Source organism: Archocentrus centrarchus, chromosome 6 (genome assembly GCF_007364275.1).
Source record: "Archocentrus centrarchus isolate MPI-CPG fArcCen1 chromosome 6, fArcCen1, whole genome shotgun sequence".
NCBI classification, from domain to species: Eukaryota; Metazoa; Chordata; class Actinopteri; order Cichliformes; family Cichlidae; genus Archocentrus; species Archocentrus centrarchus.
The window spans coordinates 9,316,760-9,338,156 of NC_044351.1; the positions used below are offsets into that span (position 1 = coordinate 9,316,760).

Sequence of the window (21,397 nt, forward strand, 5' to 3'; positions counted from 1 at the left end):
TTTTTTCAGCTCAGTTTCCTAAATATTAGCACTTTGCCACCTGAGCGCCGCACAGCAAACCTAGTAGTGTTTCTCCTTGGTTGGTGGCGTGTGAACCCATAATTGATGAGCTTCCAGAATTGTGGATTGGACCTTTAAATGTCAGACAGTGGGAAAGGAGGATGAGCATCCCTGCGTTTATGCAAGGAGGCACTTGTGCTGCGTCCATGTCTCTGCTCTGCTGACAGCACTGGCCCCAGTCACACAGCATTAGACCGCATCGGCAGAGCCACGCACACACTCGCATGCACACACAAAAGCGCACACATCCAGGGCCTCAGGCAAGCTCACGTACCATATTCATATTAGCTCATAAAACTGAACAACAGTCCAGTGTTTCTCTTTGGTGCATGCTTGTGTGCTTATCCCATAAGAGCCCACACCCATTTCTCCTTGAAGGAAAATTTATTCAGAATTTCAAAAATCTTTTTAATTAAAAACGTATTCAAGAAAATTTCGAGAGCATGTGAAACTGACACTCGTGTCGCAGTAGGTTCTTGTGTGTGTGTGTGTGTGTGTGTGTGTGTTTTTAGCAATTGGCAAAAAGGCCATTAAGAAGACAGGAACGTTATCAAAATATTCACCATTGGTATCTCTTACGTTAAAAAAGATGCCTTTGTCAGTCTCCTCCCTTCATCATTCACTGGAGCAATGGGAAGAGTTGAAAGGGCACTGATGGCGATATTGTTACGGGTGTATGATCAATGATTTTTCTCACCGCACAATCATGTAGAGACCATGTGTCATCTGGTGCTTCATAGCAAGATTAAATGATGACTGTATATTCATCCAGCTGAGCCCTAGCTCACTGCACGCTGTACACTGTGCAACTTATACACACTCCAGAGTGACAGACTGCCAAAACACAGCAAGTTTGAACACTTCTGCAGTCGAGCAGGACATGGGAAAATTAGGATGTGTGTTTTTTGGAGTTTGCACTCAAAATCAGGGTGTAATTTGTAAGGTGATGAAAGCAGCAAAAAAAGACCCCAAAACAAACATGAAATTTAAAATTTTTTTAGCAATAATATAGCGTATCCTGACTCTACTTTAGTCCTTTTCTAAATGATCAAATGTCAGTTTTGTGGTGGGTGGGACTGCATTAGCAGATCAACCTGAAGACCTGATCAGGAAGATTTCAGAATCTTCATGTGAAACTACCAGAATGGATGGATGGTCACAAATGCTAATGAATACATGATTGCGCTAGTCATGTGATTTCATCAGTTGATGAACGCTCATAAATTCACTCAGGCATAAATTTACAATTAATTAATGCAACAGTTAATTATAACGCATGTCGCCTCAGTGGAAGGTGTTGGCTTAATAATCAGACATCACAAAAATATATCTCTGGTCTGTTCTACTTTTTTTTGGCGGGGGGGGGGGGTCTGCTGATAGGACCTTTATTATTTTAGAGGTTTTATTTTGTGTTGAAATAGATTATATAGTCATTTAGACAAGTGCTTGTATGTATCTATTCTGTGTTAACAGGAAATTTTAACAGTATCAAGTGAGAGTAAAAAACATATATATTTTAATTATATGTAAATGTCTGCTTATTATGCAATTTGTATGTTATATAACTTCAAATCTAAGAACTGTTGGTGCAAGTGGCTCTCTTAACACTACAAAGTTTATCAAGTGATGGGGCGCCCAGGTGGCTTCGTGGTGAAGCCGGCAACCACATACATATGCCGCGCTGCAGTGTGGGCGGCGCGGGTTCGAGTCCCGGCCCTTACCAAGTTATATTCTACATAGTTAATCTCACTGAAAGAGAAACCTGTCTCAGCATATGAAATAAGAAAATGTAGCTGTAAGTAGTGATGAGAGGGCCTACTCCACTCTCATACCATTTTCAATGCCATGGGGAAAAATAATGAAAGTAAGAGGCATCATTTTGTAAAATAAAGATTAGAACAATACTGTGCAGCTACAGCGCTGTTTATTTCCTGTCCTTCTGGAGACTTGGCTCTATATTTTTGTTGCAGATTTCATAGAGTTGTTAAGGTGGACTGCCAGTGTTTGTGTAGTTGCTAGTAGACTTTTCTCTGCTTCACAGCTAACGTTAATATGTGTACCGGCCAGGCTCATGTTTTTGATAACTGTTAAATACTTTAATGTTATTGAAACAGGAGCTTTAGTGGCCGTAAAGGCCGGGGCAGCAGCCTTTAAGATGCTTCCCCAAGTTTGTAGCAATATTGTTGATGTGTTCAGCTGTTAGTGAGAGGAGGTGCTGTGTGCCTGCCTGTCTGCAGTGATACTGTGTGCAGTTGTGTATCAGCTGAAGGAGGTGAAGATTGGTATCAATACTGTTGCTAATGAGTGTCGAATCCAATAGTCATGTTATTTACATAGTGAGCGTCAGGTTGTTTTCATTATGACTTGAAACTAGCAATTGAGCCCATAATATCATCAGCAAAGTGTTGACTGAGGGCACTATAGTCACAAAGATTTCTATGCAGCCCAGAGTCTTTGTGGAAACAGAAGTTGCCTCCTGCTGGCTGTTAGAAAGAATGCAGGTTTAATGCACTTTCATATTGGATTCACTTTTCACAGCAGGAAACGACATCCATCTTTTATATACAGTCTGCATTTTTTGAATAATTGCAGTGCTTCTGTGGTAATGCCCCATTTTTATTTATGTATGTATGTATTAATTTTTTTGTCAACCTCATCACTGTGTCAGTACATAAAGCACTTGCTGAGGTGTGACTTTACTTCCTGTTTGGTGGCTTTGCAGGTGGTTTTGATTGGGTGGAGCTGAAAATGTATCCACAACCTAAGCGCTTATTCAGCATTAATATTCCACCATTCAACTATTCAGTCTTCAAACAGATTTCAGAGTGTCTGCTCAGAGGTTTACAGAGTGTAGGTATAGGAAAGGCTGCTGGAATGCAAATGAAATGGGATTTTATTGCTACCTGACCTCACTTTCTTCTCACAAAAGGTCAGTCATTTAAAAAAAAAAACACTCAAACACTTTGGATGAAGAGACAGAGTCAACAATGAGGACTTTCCTGGATTCACCCCCATCCCCATCATCACACCCCCATCCCCCAAGCTCCTTCCTCTTCCTTTCTCTGAAATATCAACATGCTACAAGGCAAAGTTCTAGTGACATTTAATTAGGGATGTTGGGGTCCAGGGGGGAGAACATACTCTCAGCTGACTTCTTAGCGTTGTCTGTTCAGTGTTAAATACTCTTCAATCAATCTGACTCTCTCCTGTCTCTCTCCCCTTCCCTGTTTTTAATTCAACAGTTTGTGTCCTGTACACTCAAGGAATAGCCAACAGGGAATGGAGAGAGGTGAGTACAGGGGTGGGACTGTGGAGGCACTAAATGGCAGCAGTGCAGCTTTTTCAGCACGTCATACTGAAGTGGTATTAAATGCTTCTTTGAAAGCGTTCTTGTGAGTCATTTGTTGAAAACAGTGGCTAATAACTCTGTTTTCCTAAGATTGTTTTTTTGACCACTGTGTTAGTTTGAACTGACCACATTTATCCCAACTCACTTTTGTTGTTTTGTTGTCTTGTTTTGATGGGGGAATCCTGACTGTTACGTGCAGACATTTCTTTTCAGAAAGCATGAAAATGTTTAGTCATACTGCTGTCATTTGGTGGGCATTCATATTTAACCAGCAGTTTAGTGTATGCCATCTAAGCTAGCGGTTTTTACGCACCCTCTCTCAGGTTTCGGTGAGACTTAACCTGAGCAGTGTGGTCCCAGTTCTCCAATTATATATATATTATATTGTTTGGGTTTTGGACTAGAGTTTTTTGCTTTGCAAAAACTTGATTTATAAGAATTTGTGATTTGGAGACTGCCAAATGAACTCAGAGTCCTTTAAGACACACCACAATCTATGACTGCATCAAACTGGTAATGAAAATTATCATTACTTGCAAACCTGATGGAGTTTCATGGCTGATTAAGTGCAACACATATCGAATAACATGCATTGGTAAAATATGTGGGCTAATTGCAAATTGTGAGTTTTACAGAGCTCTGGCATGCTTGTGCATGGGTCACAAAATTGTCTTTACTGTTACAAGATGTCAAAAGAAACAAGAACAAACATATTCTTAGAGATGTGATTTGTAACTTTGTTAATATTTCTCGATGGCTGCATTGAGATATTTCCATGATAGTGAAGGAGAAAGCCACAGTTTAGGGAAACAGTTCTTTGATTCCATTCACCTGAAATATTAGCTCTCCAACTTGGTCACAGCTTATCATAGGTCAAACAGTAAACTAAATATCACAGAATACATCACATGACCAAGCTGGAGGCTGTTGTTCATGAACAAATACTGTAGTAGCCTATTTGGGTTTCTCATTCACTCAGTCACTGTTTTTCTCACACTTTCAGCTCAAGTTTGTGTACTTTGTTTGTCGCAGGCTGATATTTTCAGACCAAAATCCTTTCCAGTCAGTTGTGCTTATAGCATTTCCTTAAATGTCTCATTGGCTCTCACTGGTCACAAGGAAGCAGTTTTTGAGTCATGTCACATGTTGTGTATGTACTAAAGCTGAAATCGAAATGTTACTAGATTCAGCCTAATTTTATAGAAAAGTGTCTGCGTACTCATCTGAAGCTCACGTGCAGGAGTACAGGAGCTAAAATAATATAATATACATAATTATAATGACAGTGTGGAGGTTAGTGCTGTTGCCTCACAGCAAGAAGGTCTTGGGTTTGAATCCACTATCTGGCCAGGGTCTTTCTGTGTGGCGTTTGCATGCTCTCACAGTGGTGACTGACCCCACCCCACCCCTGGCAAGCCTGAAAAGGATAAGTGGAAGAAAATGGATGGATGGACATAATTATAAATAATTCAAATTTTACTTGGTTTTTTTTTTAATTAAAGATAAGATAGCATCACACACTGTGAAACAGTTCAAGTGTCTCCCACCCCTTTTTCACTCCTAGAAGGAGTGTAGTTTTTTTGTTCAGCATTGCAGCCAATAATAAAAATATGACCCGTGTCATTTCACTTCCAGTTTGGTCGGACAGAAGTCATCGACAACACCCTCAACCCCGACTTTGTCCGCAAATTCATCCTTGACTATTTCTTCGAGGAGAGGCAGAATCTACGCTTTGACCTGTAAGTTAACAACTGACTTATCCGTGTTAATGTGTGCGTGCGTGTGTGTTTATGCGTGGCGTGCAGGCATGGGTGAAAGTGCTGCTCTGCGTGGAGTGAAGTTGAGTTAGGACTGAAATATTCATGGTGTGTGCTGAGGGAGTTGTACGTCTTCTCTCTTCTAAATAAAAGACAAGTTTTCATGCCGCTTTTTTACCAGCATTTCCATTTGAAGTCATCCCATTTGTTCAGTGCTTTGTGACAAAATTGGGCCAGATGGCCATAGTGAATCACACATTTATTTATTTATTTTTTTTTTATGTCCATGATCCGTTTGTTGTTGGTTATCTTCAAATATTGCTATCTTCCTCATAGCAATATTTGAAGAGAATCAACATAAAACAACTGCTTTTTTTCCCCAACCTATATTTTTATAGATGTGAAGTGCTATGTGGTGTACATAAAAGCCCTTAAGAAAGTAACAAATGACCTTCTTTTTAACAGCAGATGCAGAAGATTGCTCGGTCTTAATCCTTTTAGACCTAAGTGCATCGTTTGACACAGTTGATCATACAAATTTAATTGACTGCCTTAAGCACTGGGCGGGTATCCCTGGGTCAGTGCAGAGTTTCTTGGAGCTTACTGCTCAGATAGAACTTGTGTTAAAGTGGCAGATTTTTCACCTGCCACAGCAGAAAACTAACACCTCGCCTCAAGACCCTCTCATGTTCTCTCCCCCTTTTGTGCATTTTATTTTGTAATCTCCTGTGTAGACACAATTTGATGTTTGTGCTCATTAAAATTCAGAAGGTTTCCTGGTGTAAGAGTTTGTGTTGTAACAGGCAACACAAATTTAACAAATCCAGAGATTTGATCCAAAAACTTGGCACCACTCCATACCTGGGATGGTGAAAAGAATGAGCATGTTGTGCTACATAGACTACATAGACCACACTCAATCAAATAATGCGAGTTGTATTATGTTCTGATAGGAGAGCTGTCCCAATCCTACAGATACAGCCACTTAAAATTGTCGGCTGATCCTTTGGCGGGTCTGTGGCTGATCGTTGGCTGAAATGAGATCCCCGCTTGTGATGTGGCAATGCGACCATGAGTGGTAACGCCTCTAAGCAGCATTTAGGAAAACTGTCTTGTGTATCCACCAGGAGTGATAATGGAAGCACAATCGCTGTATATTCAGACATTTTAAATTTGCTCAGGGGTTCCATAATTCTAACAGAATCATAATGCTGAACCTTTCTGGCAAACACTGATATACATACATTATTTGCTTGCAGCCAGTAAAGCAGAGGCTGTGGGCACCGAACAAGCTGCTTGCCTTCGATGGCTATTGCTGACTAATGAACATGAAGGCATCAAACGATTATTTGACCGCTCTGCTGATGTTTTTAAACAAAAAGTAAATTTGAAAGTTAAAGGTGAATTGATTATTGCTGGGTTCTGTCAGTGAACTGTGCATTTAGATGTGATACGACAGCAACAATGCTGTATGTGCATGTGTACTCTGCTCTAAAGAAATATGTGGAGCTCTGTTCAAAATATTTAGGGTGAGGACTCAGTGAAATGCTACTTTAGGGGAGGGACCCGAAGATTTGGCCCTTACAACTATGTGGAATAACCCCATGCCATTGACGTGCCAGCTTTCCAAATAAATGAACAGTAACAGCGGCAACAATGGAAGTCATGCTGCTTACTTTCAACATTACTCGATGCACTGAGGTGTCTGCCGCTTATCTTAGTTTATCTCCTCTGTGAGTCATTTGAATCCTCTGCTTCACTGTGAAAGCGAGCAAATGCGACAACAGACACGTTCTGTAAAAGTGTCCAGCTGAGTACTGCAGTATTTATTTATTTATGTATTGCTTTATAGGTGCCAAAACTGTGTATGCTGACAGGTAAGAGAGTATTAACACGGCACGGTGTTCTAGTTTTTGCACTTAATGACAATGGAAAGAGCTCTTCAACCCCAACCACAGACACCCCTCTACAGTATTTTTTAATCACACTGCGTGTGAGTGTGGCTTAATATGCAGGAACCTCCTGACGCGTTTCCCGGCTGACGATAAATTAATAAATGAGCACATTAATAACATGATTTATCAAGGGTTACACGATGTCCTATCACTAGGTTTACAAATAATTTATGGACTGCCACAAACCACTTTGTGTTATTCTCTGAAAGCGGCACTCCAAAAAAAAAGTCAGCGAAAACTAAATTAATACTTTGTATTTCTGGTAAATCACTACTGTAATCTTAAGGGCAAAAACTACCTTTGCAGACAGTTAGGAGAGCCGAGACTATCATTAGCATTACAGCGGATTCTTCTGTGGCAGGTTAGACAGCTATCAGATATCACACAGATGACAGATATCACTCTGTGCCCCTCTGCCAGAGTACACTGTCATCTTTGGAGGAAGACTGTCATAAAAACAGTCCTATTTATATTATTTTTAACTGGAGGACCATGTTGAAATTAGAGATCTTTGCTTTTCTCATTTTAGTTCTTGTTGTTCAGCTCTCACGCATCAAAGTGAAACTTTTCACCAAGTTTGCAGAATTCACACAGTAGTCTAGACACCATTTTATTGGTATTCTTCTAATTTTCTGGAAGGCACCATGAGTGTTTATTGTGGAAAGTAGATACCCCCGGAGAATGAGGGGGGACTCTCAGCCGGCTGGGAGCGGCAATTTTAAGTGGCTGTATCTGTATGAACATACAATAATAATGTGAAATGTGAAAAAGTTGACACATAAGGAGTGAGTTGTGGTGGTGGTGGACTGACCTGTAGCAGCACACTGCGCTAGCGTGGGTCCAACACAGTGAGCTGTTTCAAGTATACCTTTAATCCAAAGCCTGTGCTGTGGGCCTGTGACTGACTATGAGTAGGCATCACTTGTCATCTGGTAGCCAAGAAGCTGATAACTAACTGTGTCTGTGATGCATGAATCACAAGGCTAAAGTAGTCATCTCTTTAAATGTACTGAACACAAAGATTAAAAATTGCAATTAAAAAAAGAAGTTTAATAACACTTATTTATTCCTCTGCCGAGGCTCTGCATTCTCACTTTGTTTGTCTGACTGTCAAAAACAGAAAAACTACCCCGTCAAGTTCCATGAAATGTGGTTGAGAGGTGGGACACGGGGGAAAAAGAGCCCATCATATTTTGGTGCAGGTCGGGATCACTGTTTTTTTTTTTTTTTTTCCCTGAAACAACTGCAGGGACACTTGCATGGGCCTTGACAGAGCACTGCTCTGCTGCTCTCTCTCCAAGTGTCCTCATTATTAAATATTCCTCCTCCCAGCTGACGAGAGCCTCGTGTCACATTTGTCAGCAGAATGTCACAAAAAGTACCTGGCTGAATTTCATGAAACTTTAAGGAGAGGTTCTATGGGCAAAGAAGAACCCAATTCAGTATGATGCAGTTCTGAATCATTTTTCTTTAAAATTGTGCTGGCTGGGTATTGGCTGTAGTGGAGATCTGCTCTTTCCGAGTGCCCCTCTTTTGTCTGACTTCCTGTCAGCAAGATTAGAGAAAACCACCAAGTCAAATTTAACAAAACTTGACGGAGAGGTCGAGTGTAGGCAGAGGACAAACCCATTAAATTGGGGTGCTGAATCATTTTAGTTCATGGATCACACACAGCTCAATTTGATTTTAACTGGGCTGACCAGTAAAACCTCTGCAGAGTAACCAATTAAAAACACCTCCAAAATTTTGACTTTTAGTGTAAAGGACTGCAAGTGCATTCTGAAAACATTTACATTAATGAACTATCCATTTTAAAAAAACAGATGAACAGCCTGAGATGTCTCAAGAAAACAAGTTTTCAGGTTCTTTTTTAGTTTTCTATCTTTTTCTTTTACATCAGTCTTTTGACTGTTATATTTCTATTGTTGTAACTCAAAGAAACACATTTACACACCTTCATGGGTTAACCGCTTTACTCGGGTGTGTTAATGTCTTTGGCAGTAGGAGGCTGTAAAACTGACGACTCAGACCTCTGGCTCAGATGCAAATTTATAACTTGGACAACCGCTCTCCTAATATGATTCATTCTTAACAAGTTGCAATGGATTCTGGTGCAAAATATAGTGAAGAGTCCAAAAATAGTTTCCTCTAGTGGGCCAAATTTAAACTGGTTCCGGCCCTTTTTTTACTAAGGACACAGGGGACTGAATTTTATTATTACTGAAACATTATTATTAAACATGACAAATATAGTTAGATAAAGATAAAATAAATGTCTTAAGCTCCCTTAAAAAAAAAAAAGTTGTTGTAGTTGTTCTAAACTAGCTGGTTGAAAATTGGCAGCGTATTGATTCTGAAGTCAGTGAATGTGATGTGGTTGGTATACAGTGTGAAAGTTGTCCTAATTGGTTCATTAGGCATAGTGACACTGACAGAATTTTTATGAATTAGGTGTCTGACAAAACTATGCTGCTAATAATATAACATTACACTTTCTCTTATCCACATGTTATACATACTGTGTGTATCTCCAGTCATGGTGTATAAAACTGAAAAAAAAAAGAAATGGCATTAATAGACGAGCTCTCCAAGAAAGACTCTGCAGTGGATTTTTTTTCTATTGTGTTCAAGCCTCACACATTGTCATTGTATTTTCCCGCGGTAGCTCATGAAATATGGAATGGCTCTTTTGTTTGTTCACTTGTTGGCCTGTCAGCGCGGCCACATGCTGCTCACAAGCTGTGGGAGGTTAGAGTTAAGGTCAAGGAGGGATTCTGGGTGTGTGTGTGTGTGTGTGTGTGTGTGTCTGTGTGTGTGTGTCGATGTCAAGTGCATGTACAGAGAGTGTATTGTATCTTAAGTTGTACGTAACAGTTGGTGTCAAGCACTAAGGATTGTGTGAATACAAGTGTTTATATGTGAATCAGTGAAGGGTGCATGGTTTGTTTTTTTTGCTATAGCTGTATGTGCAAAGACTCTCTTGACTAATAGTCATTTTTACCTCAGAAACCAGAGTTGGTCATTTCGGGTGACTTTCTTGTTGGACCACCTTCTGCCTTCAGAACTGCCTTAATTCGTCTTGATGCAGATTTTGGTCGATATTGACATGACTGCGTAACACAGGTGCTGCAGATTTGTCCGTTGCACATCCTTGATGTGAATATCCCATTTTACCACACCCCAAAGGTGCTCTATTGAGATCTGGTGACCGGAGGCCATATAAGTACATTGAACTCAGTGTTGTGTTCAAGAAACCAGTTTAAGATGATCTGACCTTTGACATTGCATGTTATCCTGTTGCTGCCATCAGAAGATGGTACACTGTGGTCATAAAGGGGATGGTCATAGTCAGCAGCAGTACTGAGGTAGACTGTGGTATTTAAACAATACTCACTTGGTACTAAGTGTGCCAAGCAAATATCCCCCACACCATTACACCACAGCCAGCAGCCCAAACCATTGTTGCAAGGCAGGATGGCTCCATTCTTTCATATCATGTCACACATTCTCCTCTGACTTCTGGCATCAACAAGGCATTTTCACCAGAGAACTGCTGCTCACTGGATATTTTCTTTTTCTCAGACCATTCTCTGTAAACCTTAGAGATAGTTGGGCTGAAAAATCCCAGTAGATCAGCAGTTTCTGAAATACTCAGATCAGCCTGTCTGGCACCAACAAGCATGCCACGTTCAATGTTACTTAAATCATCTTTCGTCCTCATTCTGATGCTCCGTTTGAACTTCAGTATGTCATCTTGACCGTGTCAGCATGCAAAAATGCACTGGGTTTCTAACAGGACACTGGCTGATTAATTCATTTTTATTTTTATTTATTGGTACTTTAAGTGTTTGGTTTGTGCCTCCTGCTATCTACTGCAGTTAACATACTGACTGTGGAGCAGAACCTCTCAGCTTTAAGTCTTTTAATAGTTTTGTCATATTTCTGTTAAAACTGTTGCTCTTTTGAGAGATGATCTCAGCCCTAGTGAATGTGTTTCTGAAAATTTCTGTATCTAAAAGTATAAGTAACTCGTGTTTATGTGCATGTGGTTTACATTTGTGTGTATATCCCTGTGGACCAGAGGAAAGTAGTTCAGACTTTACCAGAATATCATACAAGATGTTAAAAGCTGACAAGTAGTGAAGAGTGGGTGATGGAGTGTGTGTGTGTGTGTGTGTGTGTGTGTGTGTGTGTATGTGTGTGTGTGTATGTGTGTGTGTGTGTGTGTGTGTGTGTGTGTGTGTGTGTGTGTGTGTAGTCTAGCCAACTCCCTGTGGGGCGTCTTGTGAGTGGGTGAGCATCAGGGCCTTGTTACTGTCTTCTGGACTGATGGTCTTGTGATCCCTCGCAGCTAGGACATGACTACGCCCACACACACACACACACACTGCCTGCCCTCAAAACAAGAGAAATGTCCGCACACATGCACACACTTTGCTACTTAAGCAGCCTTTTGCACTCGTGTTGAGCTTTAACATGCATGTACACACACAGGTTCTTTCTCATTACAGGACCAGTAGCTGCACTTGCCTCCTGCTCATATCAGCCTTTATCCTGAGGTCTAAAAGTCTTTTCAGTGCTGCTCCTGCACTCTTTCCTTACCTCCACCTTCTGTATAATGCTTCAGATCCCTTCAATACAGTGCTCAATGGAGGCCCCTGGTGAATGGTTGTCTAACAAAGTGTGGCAAACTGGATCAGACCTCAAACACCCACCAAAAAAGGGAATGCAGTAAAGATACATCTATATTACATTTGTTTATTTCACTGGAAAACATTTCTTTCAGTGTCAGCAGTCAAGAATCAGAAAGTGGAATCATTTCTAAGAACTCAAATTAGTTTACTTTTATTTCTATGGAATATCTAAAACAAAGTCCTTCACAGAGCAAAACCATAAATTCATTATGAAGAATGCATTTCATTTTTCTTTTGCTTTTTGGGGAGAAAAATGCATGTATAGACCGCTGATTACAAAATGAGACACAGGTGTGAGTGAGCACACACAGACCAAATGAATGAGAACAGTGCAGACAATCACAAAAGAGGGAAAGGAACAAAACCTGTGAAATTTATTACAGAATAGAATTTAACTTTCAAAGTAAAACAGGAAGTAACCAAAATTCACTGAGACAAACGCACTAAGACTAATGTTAGAAAACGAACGCAAAGAAACACAACAGAATAAATAAATATGTCACAAAATCTGGGAACAAAAGTAGATTTTTGCCTTGGCTGGATTTTTTTTCTTTCCTTCCCATAATAATCAAAAAAATAGAGTCTTAACTCACAAAAAAAACAGAATCAGTGAGCTGATCCAGAAGCAATTAAATCTGAAATTAACTGAACCATAAATTCCTGTAATTTGGAGTATGTATGACGCCATCAACAGGGATTCAAAATGTATTTAATTTGATTAAAATGTCTGATGATTATCTGTGAAGTTAAGCTGAGAAAATGAAGTTTGCTATTCAAGAATGCAAACTTATATACCCGTAATCCATCATTTTATTCAATTATCACATACTTGTGACTATTCATACTCATAAAAATATTTGCTAAATTCCATTGTGGGCTTTTGTCCAAGGCAGTGGCCCTATTATGCTTTTCCTTATTTTCTGTGATAAATGCTGTTACACTGGTGGACGTTCATATTAAATATGATGAGTGTGAAATAATGAGGTCAGTGTTTAAATCAATAATCTCTGTAAACAGCTCAGGTCTTAGGCTGCTTCTGAGAGGTTTTTTTTTTTCCTGCTGGTGCTTACGTATGATATCAAAGAGAGGGGTTATCCTTAATGTGGTCATGGCAGACACACAACTCTGGAAAGCAGCTCCACTCACCTGCTTTTCAGAGCATTTGTTTGTGAGGGGCAGCCAATCGGAAGAAAGCTGCATCAAGGCCCACTAAGGAATAAATAAGGACTAAGGAATAACGATAAGGAGTCATAAAAAGCTACACTATTATAGTCCAAGAGTAAAAATATGAAAACATTTTTGGAAATGAGCTGATTAAGTCCCTTTTAAGTGGATTTGGACTACATGAACTTAAGGTTTGATGCGTATTTCAGTCCTTTTTTTTAACAGTGTTTTTGATAAAGCACCATCCTGATTATGTGCCAGGACCAATTACAACTTTTAATGTAGAGGCTGCTAATAAAATATTGGTGTGATATGTTGTGTCAGTCAGTAAGAAAGCTTTACAAAGGTTTATGAAGCTGTTAGGAAACAAAGCTCGAGTGTCAGTGTGCTGTTGTCTGTTGTTTGCCTGACTCTTCAGCCCCATTTATTTGTGCGCTGTCATTAGTCATCGTTGCTCAGTTCAAACAGAGCTCTGAGCAGCCCTCCCCCCTGAAAGACAGACAGCGCAGGACCAAGAGAAATCCTGTCTGGCCCAGTGCCGATGCAGAGTGACGTCATCTACATAAACATTCACGCACGCACGTCCAGTTATACACAGCAAATGTGCACTCACAAGACGCCATGGGACATCTACTCTAGCAAACACTCTTTTGTGTGTTTGTGTGTATGTGTGGGTGAACAAGTGCAGCCAAATCATCATACATACATCACCCACCCCACCACCCCCCACTGCTCCCTCTCCTTTTTAACTCTTGCCCTCTTTGGGTCTCTCATAATTAAATAAAATTAAATGAATCATTCATGAACATTTGGGAGTGACAGAGGCGAGGGGCGAATAGAACATGAAGCGCACCTGTGCGTTTTGCTGGCAGCATGTTGCGTAACCGTTGCGTGTTTTCCTTGCTCTTATGGAATTATTAGTAACGGGGGCTGTACGGGAGCTCTATTCCCCATCCTGCAGTGACACACGGCATCTCCCAGTTTTGTCAGCAGGCACCTTATCGTACATGGCATGCTGTCTGTAGAAAGAAATGCTCAGGCTCTTCCATTTACACACTCCGCTGCACACTGCTGCACATACACCACGCTCGCATATTGACACACCTGACACACCGAAGGAGGTTCCGCAGTGCAGGAAATAAATAAAGCTGGATAAATTGCTCTGTGGGGAGGCAAGTAGATTAGATGATATGCACAACGAAGCTGCTGTGTTTGGTTTTGGACACATGTTTTCTTCTGCGTAGGATGAATAAATACAGAAATTGTTCAGTTGACTTCTGAATCCTTACAAATATTTGTTAGGCAGCAGTGATTACAGAGGGAAGTCATAAATCTTCAAGATCTACAACTTTTATTTTTCATTTGACAACCATAAGCTTGGTGGGCAAGAGGAAAATTAACAGAACATGCCTCAAGAGAAAGCCTGTAAGGAGCCAAGTGGAATTTGTTAAGCTGCCTAAAGTGATTTACATTTGAGTCAATGTCTTTTGGGTCTGATTAAAAAGTGAAAGTGAGGGAGTTAGAAAGAAGCTTAGCAGGCCTCTGCATCTCGCACCTTAACTCTTCTTGAAATTCATGGTTCAAGGCCACGTTTGCCACTGTTAGTGGAACACACTCAAATATGCAGCCATATGATAGACTCGTATATTAGTATCATATTAGATACTCACTTGCAACTGTACTGATGCCAGCAGTGTCATCCTCCAATTGATGCACAGTTTCACACAGCACTGCTGCACACAGGCACCAACACTAGCAGCTGAACAGATGTGTGGTACTGACATTCACAACACTGAACAAATCTTTGAGGAATTTCAAAGGTCAGTAAAGCTCCCGTTTCAAGTACAGTATTAAGCAGTTATTATACGTGTTAACCTGGTTATCCTTGTTTCATTTTGAAGTGCTTTTTTACCTTTGCTCTTCCTTGCTATTTAGGTTTAGTGTGTGGTCGGGTTTATGGTTAAAACAATGTGGTTTGTGTTAAAATACACATGTATGTTGAAAAGTGACAAACTTGGAGTGACACTCAAGTCATGCTATTACCGTAACATGGTGCTTATCTGCAGCAGGTTCCGGGTCTACTTGGATTTTACTCTACCGTAGAACCAAATACCATTGGTGTCTGTTATTGTTACAGTCAGTGAATTTGGGAACAAAATGCAATTTAGCTGAAATTAAATCACTAAACCCTGCAGCACAGCAGGGTCATGATGTGCTGAGCTTGAGATAATGTGAAAGGTGCTTTAAAGTGAGCAGTATTTCCAGATGTTAAAAATGGAACAATGCACCAAAGGCATTCACACACTTAAATGCTATATCACTCATGATAAATGCAAGAAAGGAGCACTGAAATGCATTGTTCTGTGACATCTGAGATATTGTGCTGAAGGTTTTTTTTTTTTTAATAAAAATGTTTGTAATATTTGCCAGCTGTCATGTCAAAATCAGAATCCATTTAAATGACAATGTTGGAAATTCAAAGTTTTAGACTCTGGGCATCACCAGCTCTCAGTATAAATGACTTGGATACAATAGAGAGAGAAAATAATAGCCAAGGGCAAATATAGACCTACAACTCCAAGCAGACATAAAAAAAATGTATAAAAGCAAAACAAAAAAGGTACATTATTTTTAACCTTTATTTTTGTACAGACAGGTTGGAGCACAAAACTGCGTATCCAGATTTATCTTCGCTTATTTATTCATTTTCATAACTGAAAACTGGAACATTTTGGTGGTAAAATTGCTGAAATAGTCACCAGACCTAAAAGAACTGAGCCTAGTAATTATGTGCCCACATGCATGAAATCATTTTAGTAAAGCTTTTGGTCCTGCCATCGCAAACCTATGTTAAGCCTGAATAGCTTCTTTGCAGTGATTAGTGGAGAACTACTGTACCTGGCATTAATGCTACTAGACGATGAAGGGAAAAACAGGACCATGGTCACTTTTCAGTCTCATATCTGTCGATCTTGCTGCTGTGGTCTTTGTTCAAATGTTTCATCTTTTTCCTTTTCTCTGCAGGTATGATTTAGACTGCAAGAGTGACAACCTCTCCAGACATGTGAGTGTCTCTTTCACCTCAGCTGTTCAACAATCAGTCATGCATTCATTTCGATTTTCTACAGCCACAGTTAACCTTCCAGAACAATAGCAGCCTGATTTGAATCTGAATGTTGGGGGTAAAAGTGGTGATCATAAACACACATTCAAAGCAGCCAAAGAGCTTTCCAGGGTGATGAGGTGGAATATTCTTGACCAAGTCAATTAAGTGATCTCAGTCTGATTGAACTTGATTCCATTTACTGAATGAAAGACTGATTCAAGCCTTACATCGCAAAGCGCAACGCAAATTGTCGGATGAGGTGGTGTAAAGCACGCCACCACTGGATTCTAGAGCAGTGGAGACATGTTCTCTGGAGTGATGAGTAACATTTCCCTGTCTGGCAGTCAGATGGATTAGTCTGGGTTTGGCGGTTGCCAGGAGAACAGTACTTGTCTGTCTGCATTGTGCGAAGAGTAAAATTTGGTAGAGGGGGGGAATATGGTGTGGGGTTGTTTTTCAGGACTTGGCTCGGCCCCTTAGTTCCAAGACATTTTGGGCAATTTCATGTTCACAACTTTGCGGGAACAGTTTGGGGATGGCCCTGTCCTGTTCCAACATGGCTGCGCACCAGTGCAAAAAGCAAAACATCAACCCGATAGAACACCTTTGGGATGAATTGGAGTGGAGACTGTGAGCCAGGCCTTCTTATCCAACATCAGTGTCTGACCATTCTGAAGAATGGTGGCCAACATCATATTAAACCCTATGGATTAAGAATGGGATGTCACTCAAGTTCATATGTATGTGAAGGCAAATGAGCAAATATTTTTGGCAATATAGTATATTTAGGCTGCTGAGGGTTTTATACAAAATGGCATCGAGACTTCACACCTGTAGTGAACTGTGAGTGGCATCTCCATTTGACAGAAACAGAAGACCTTTAGGAACTTAAGGAATCTTAAGTTAAACTTAAGGAAACACAAAGCGTGAGCATGCTACTGTAGTTGTTTTTACAAATTAAAGTCAGAGTCGAGGTACAGACTGGTTGTTGTGACACATGGTATGCGCTCTATTGCAGAAAATGCTACAGTGGCTATATCTCTCAAAAGCCTCTATATATTCTGTCTTCCATGTAGATTTCATTGTTTTATTTCAAATTACTGAATATGTCAACTAAATAAAAAAGATGGTTTATTAATATAACAAAGATTCAATTTGGAGAAAACATTTATTGTCTTTGGGCATTTGACAGCAACTTCAAGAGGGAGAAAAATGATCAAATAAAAATTTCTGATCACATAAATATCAGAGCCAGCTTCTGATCAGCTGTGTTATTTTGGTTTTGGCTTTGGTTTGTCACGCTGCTGCTGACAGTGGAGCCTGCTTTTCTGAAATTTGATGTATCCCTAGTTTAAAGCTACACCATTATTGCCTTTCAGTTCGAACAGAAGTTTCAGCAGCTCTAGTTCTGTTTGTAACTCTCTTTTCACCTCATCACCCAGCCCCCTTCCTATTACCCAGCCTCAACCTCACTGCCAACTGCTGGCGGAGCTCTTTTCCTCAGCCCCAACCCCACTGTGCCCCCAGGCTTCCTCTGTGAGCAGTGAGCAGTGAGCAATGTGAGCGCTGCAATTCACTCTAAGCATGAAGGCTAAGGACGCTTGGATGCATCCTGTCGTCACTGTGGATGTGTGGGATAGGAGATCTGGCACACAGTGATGGCTCCATTGTCCAGTTCATTTCCAGTTGCATGGCTAAAAATACAGAAAAAAATGCAAACGCATGCAAGTACAGTATCTTTTAGGGCAGCTTCATTGGCAACCTTCAAGGTTGCCTCCTTTCTCCAGGCAAAACAGATGTTTTTCCTTTGCCATATGGTTTGCATACCTTTAGTACATATAGCTGCAGGAAAAAAAACTGCACAGAAAGGGGACATACAGTAATGTAGGGCAGGGATGTAGGTATGATGAAGTTGTTTTTTTTTTTTCTTCATAACCACTGCTTGTCACTGCCCTGTGCACAATTATTTAACTCATGTTTTTTAGTTTTTGAAAAATACACCGATTCTTGTTACAAACCGTGGTCTCATTACAAAGTCTTTATTCCGCACTTGATGATAATCAAATGAATCCAGGCGGAGAAACAGCTTTTTTGTTTGCAGGCAGTAATTAAGTTAACTGGCTGGTGTTCCCTCATGACTGCTTTGAGAGAAGTCTGCAGCTTTTATTCCCTTTATTAAATGTCTTGTGGTTAGAAAAGCACATGACATCTTGTTATTTGTTTAATAGCTTTTAAAACAATAGTGGCATTTTCTTCATTAGACTGTTCAAAAGTATGATGCAAGAAAGACCTTCCAACTGCAACAGACTTAAAGCCCAGGGGTCCTTCGAATGACGTTCTGTTCTACCTTTGGTGCTGTTCAGAGTTTTGGTTCTGGTTGCACATTATGTCACACCTCCTATAGTTTTCTGAATACCTTTTTTTTTAATGTTGTTTGCATTTAAGATTTTAATATTTTACTTCTATTTTTGTCTATCCCAGCTGTATATAGCAGAGTCTGGGTACACTCTGGACAGCCTGCCAGTCCATCACAGACCCAACAGAGATCCAGAGAATCATAGTGACACCTACAGCTCATTTAGAATCATCAGTTAACCCAACAAGCATGTCTTTGGACTGTAAACCCATGCAGGGACAGGAAGAACAGCTGAATTTATATAGCGCCAATTCACAACAACAGTTGTCTCGAGAAAGAGAGAGAATCTCTAGTGATCACAGCGTCTCTATGAGCAAGTACTTGGCAATGGTGGGAAGGAAGAACTCCTCTTTAACAGGAAAACACCTCCAATAGGCCCAGGCTAAAGGAGGGCAGCCATCTACTGTGACCAATTGGGGGTGAGGGGAAAGTGAAGAGAAAAGTAAAACTTCACATTAAGCTTCTTGAATGGCCATTGAAAAACCTATTGAAAATTTGTGGACTATGCTTAAAAGCCAGGTCAGTGCCAGAAAATCAACCAATTAAAATGAACTTTACCAATTCTGCCAAGAAGAATGGTCAAATATCCAACCAGAATTATACCAGAAAATTGTTGATGGCTACCAAAAGTGCCTGGTTGAGGTGCAACTGAGGGAAATTTAACCAAATATTACGTGGGTTTATGTATATATTTGAGTCTGTATATATGCTTTTAACCCTGTGTGGATTAGAGCAAATACATTCAAACTTGTGCACTCAGTTCTTGTATATCTATATCTAGATATAGTTAATATAAAATGGAATTGAATTATCCGTCATGACATTTTTTTAGTATGACCAGCAATCAAAATTGGCATACACAAGAGTCAAAACAGTAATTTGCTGAAGCAAAGAGAAGTTTCACTTTGTGGACAAAGACTTGGAAAGGGTCTCTTTATTTTTCTGTTAGCGGGTTAATGAACTGTGGGAAGACATCTGTGATCTTACCCCTCAAACCTTTTCTTTCTCATAACTCTACAGCACCTCATCCCCTAGCCTTAGACTTTCTAAGGTGTAGCAGCCAGGCTGGAGGTGCTCGCAAGCAACACATTTCTTGTGGAAAGGCCAGAGTGTTTTTGTCATATCTTTTTGTTCTGAGATCTCGGCTGGGGAAGAAATTTACTCAGCATCGGCAAAGATCTTTGGAGCAGCTTTCTGCCCACCGGACTCAACATGGCTCATCTGTCAAGTGCTTTTATACACATGCACACGCGTGCATACACAGTCTGGTAGGGGAGCCCTTAGTATCAGTGCATGAACACTCAGTCCAGGCTTTTTGTAACCACTTTTTATACACCCTCCTCTGTCTCTCTGCTTTGCTCTTCTTGCTGGCCTAGGGCTCCACCTCTCTGCACTGACTCCTATCATGTGATTACCCTGCAGTGATCAACAAGGACACTAGTCTCTTTACATGCTGGGCTTGGATGTCAATGTGCAAAATAAACGTGGATAGAGACGGGAAGATGTGACATTTAATTAGAGTAATTTGTTTCTTTTTACACTTCATTTTAAAGCTCCTGGAGAGGCAGCTTCTAATGCTTTATTTCATGAGTAATGTGCATAAATCCTGCAAAAGCAACTTTGTTTTGTTTTCATTATTTTTTTAAAAATTTATCCTTTTTATCATGTATCCCTGCTGTGTGGTATATCTGTATGATGGCTGTTGGTTCAGTCATGCTGAAGCCACAGCCAGTCACATAATCGGCTCATCCTTGTTTGTTGCAGTTGAAAAAGATTGCAATGAAAAGTGGCGGGGGGATATAAAAAACTACAAAATCCTGTAACAAAGGCTGAAATCATCAAATTGGCAACCTAAAAAAAAAGGAGAGAGAGAGCGAATAGGTTGCATTTTAGCTAATAAAATGACAAATAGGTGCCTGTTTGTTGTCTTTTGATTAGTAGATTGTTTTCAATCTAATCTAACAGTCATTAAGAGAAATGTAAAATTTTTTGGACACAGGACAGATTTTACAAAAAGAAACAGAAAATTGTAATGAATGTTTCTCTTTAACGCATAGACCTGCTTTTCCTTTTATTAATGCAGGACTTCCTGGGCCAGGCCTTCTGTACACTGGGTGAAATTGTTGGCTCCCTGGGAAGCCGCTTAGAAAAACCTTTGATGTAAGTAGCATACACCACACCATGTGCACACGTTTTTTGGTGTTTTAAAGTGATGGGACAAAATATTCATATTACATTACTGTAATCTGTGAGTCACTAATCATCAGATGCCTCAAAAAGCTGTTTAAGTTTTAGATTTCGTGGGGGTGAATTGAATTTTAGGATTTTAAAACTGCCACTGTTTGTCTTTGAAGTGAGGCAGTGGCATAAAAATGAGGCATTTCCCATATATATATATATATATATATATATATATATATAATATACAAATGCTTCAAGTTCCCTTTAAAATATTTCATTGACAATACTTTAATACAAAGAAGATTATAGTGCAGTGCTGCACTCGCATCTAACCCATCAACCCAAAAACCATCAGACTTTGTTGAAGAATACAACCTAATTTAAAATCACACACAACCGAGATTTTCTTTTAACTGTACAAAGGATCCTCATAAATCATGGGCCAAAACAGTGCAGATGTTTCTAGTTCAACACAGCCTGACCTTTCCTGGGCAAGTTTTGTTGTCATTTCTTTTAAATAATCTTCAGACTTCTTCTTGGATGTTGGCTCCATTCTGGCATCATCACAGCTTCAACTCACAGAGCAGAACTACAGAACCTGTTAATCTTGTTTTAATTGTCCTCAAAAGATAGTGAGACATCAGCTGCCCAGCTATGGTCTCATCCCCATATCCTCCAGTGTGTGTGTGTGTGTGTGTGTGTGTGTGTGAGTGTG

At 40.1% G+C, this 21,397-nt stretch overlaps 1 pseudogene; it reads left to right on the plus strand.

Moving 5' to 3' along the window:
• The window catches only part of LOC115782114 (copine-8-like), a 67,836-nt pseudogene that overhangs the window by 15,258 nt on the left and 31,181 nt on the right, over nt 1–21,397 (plus strand).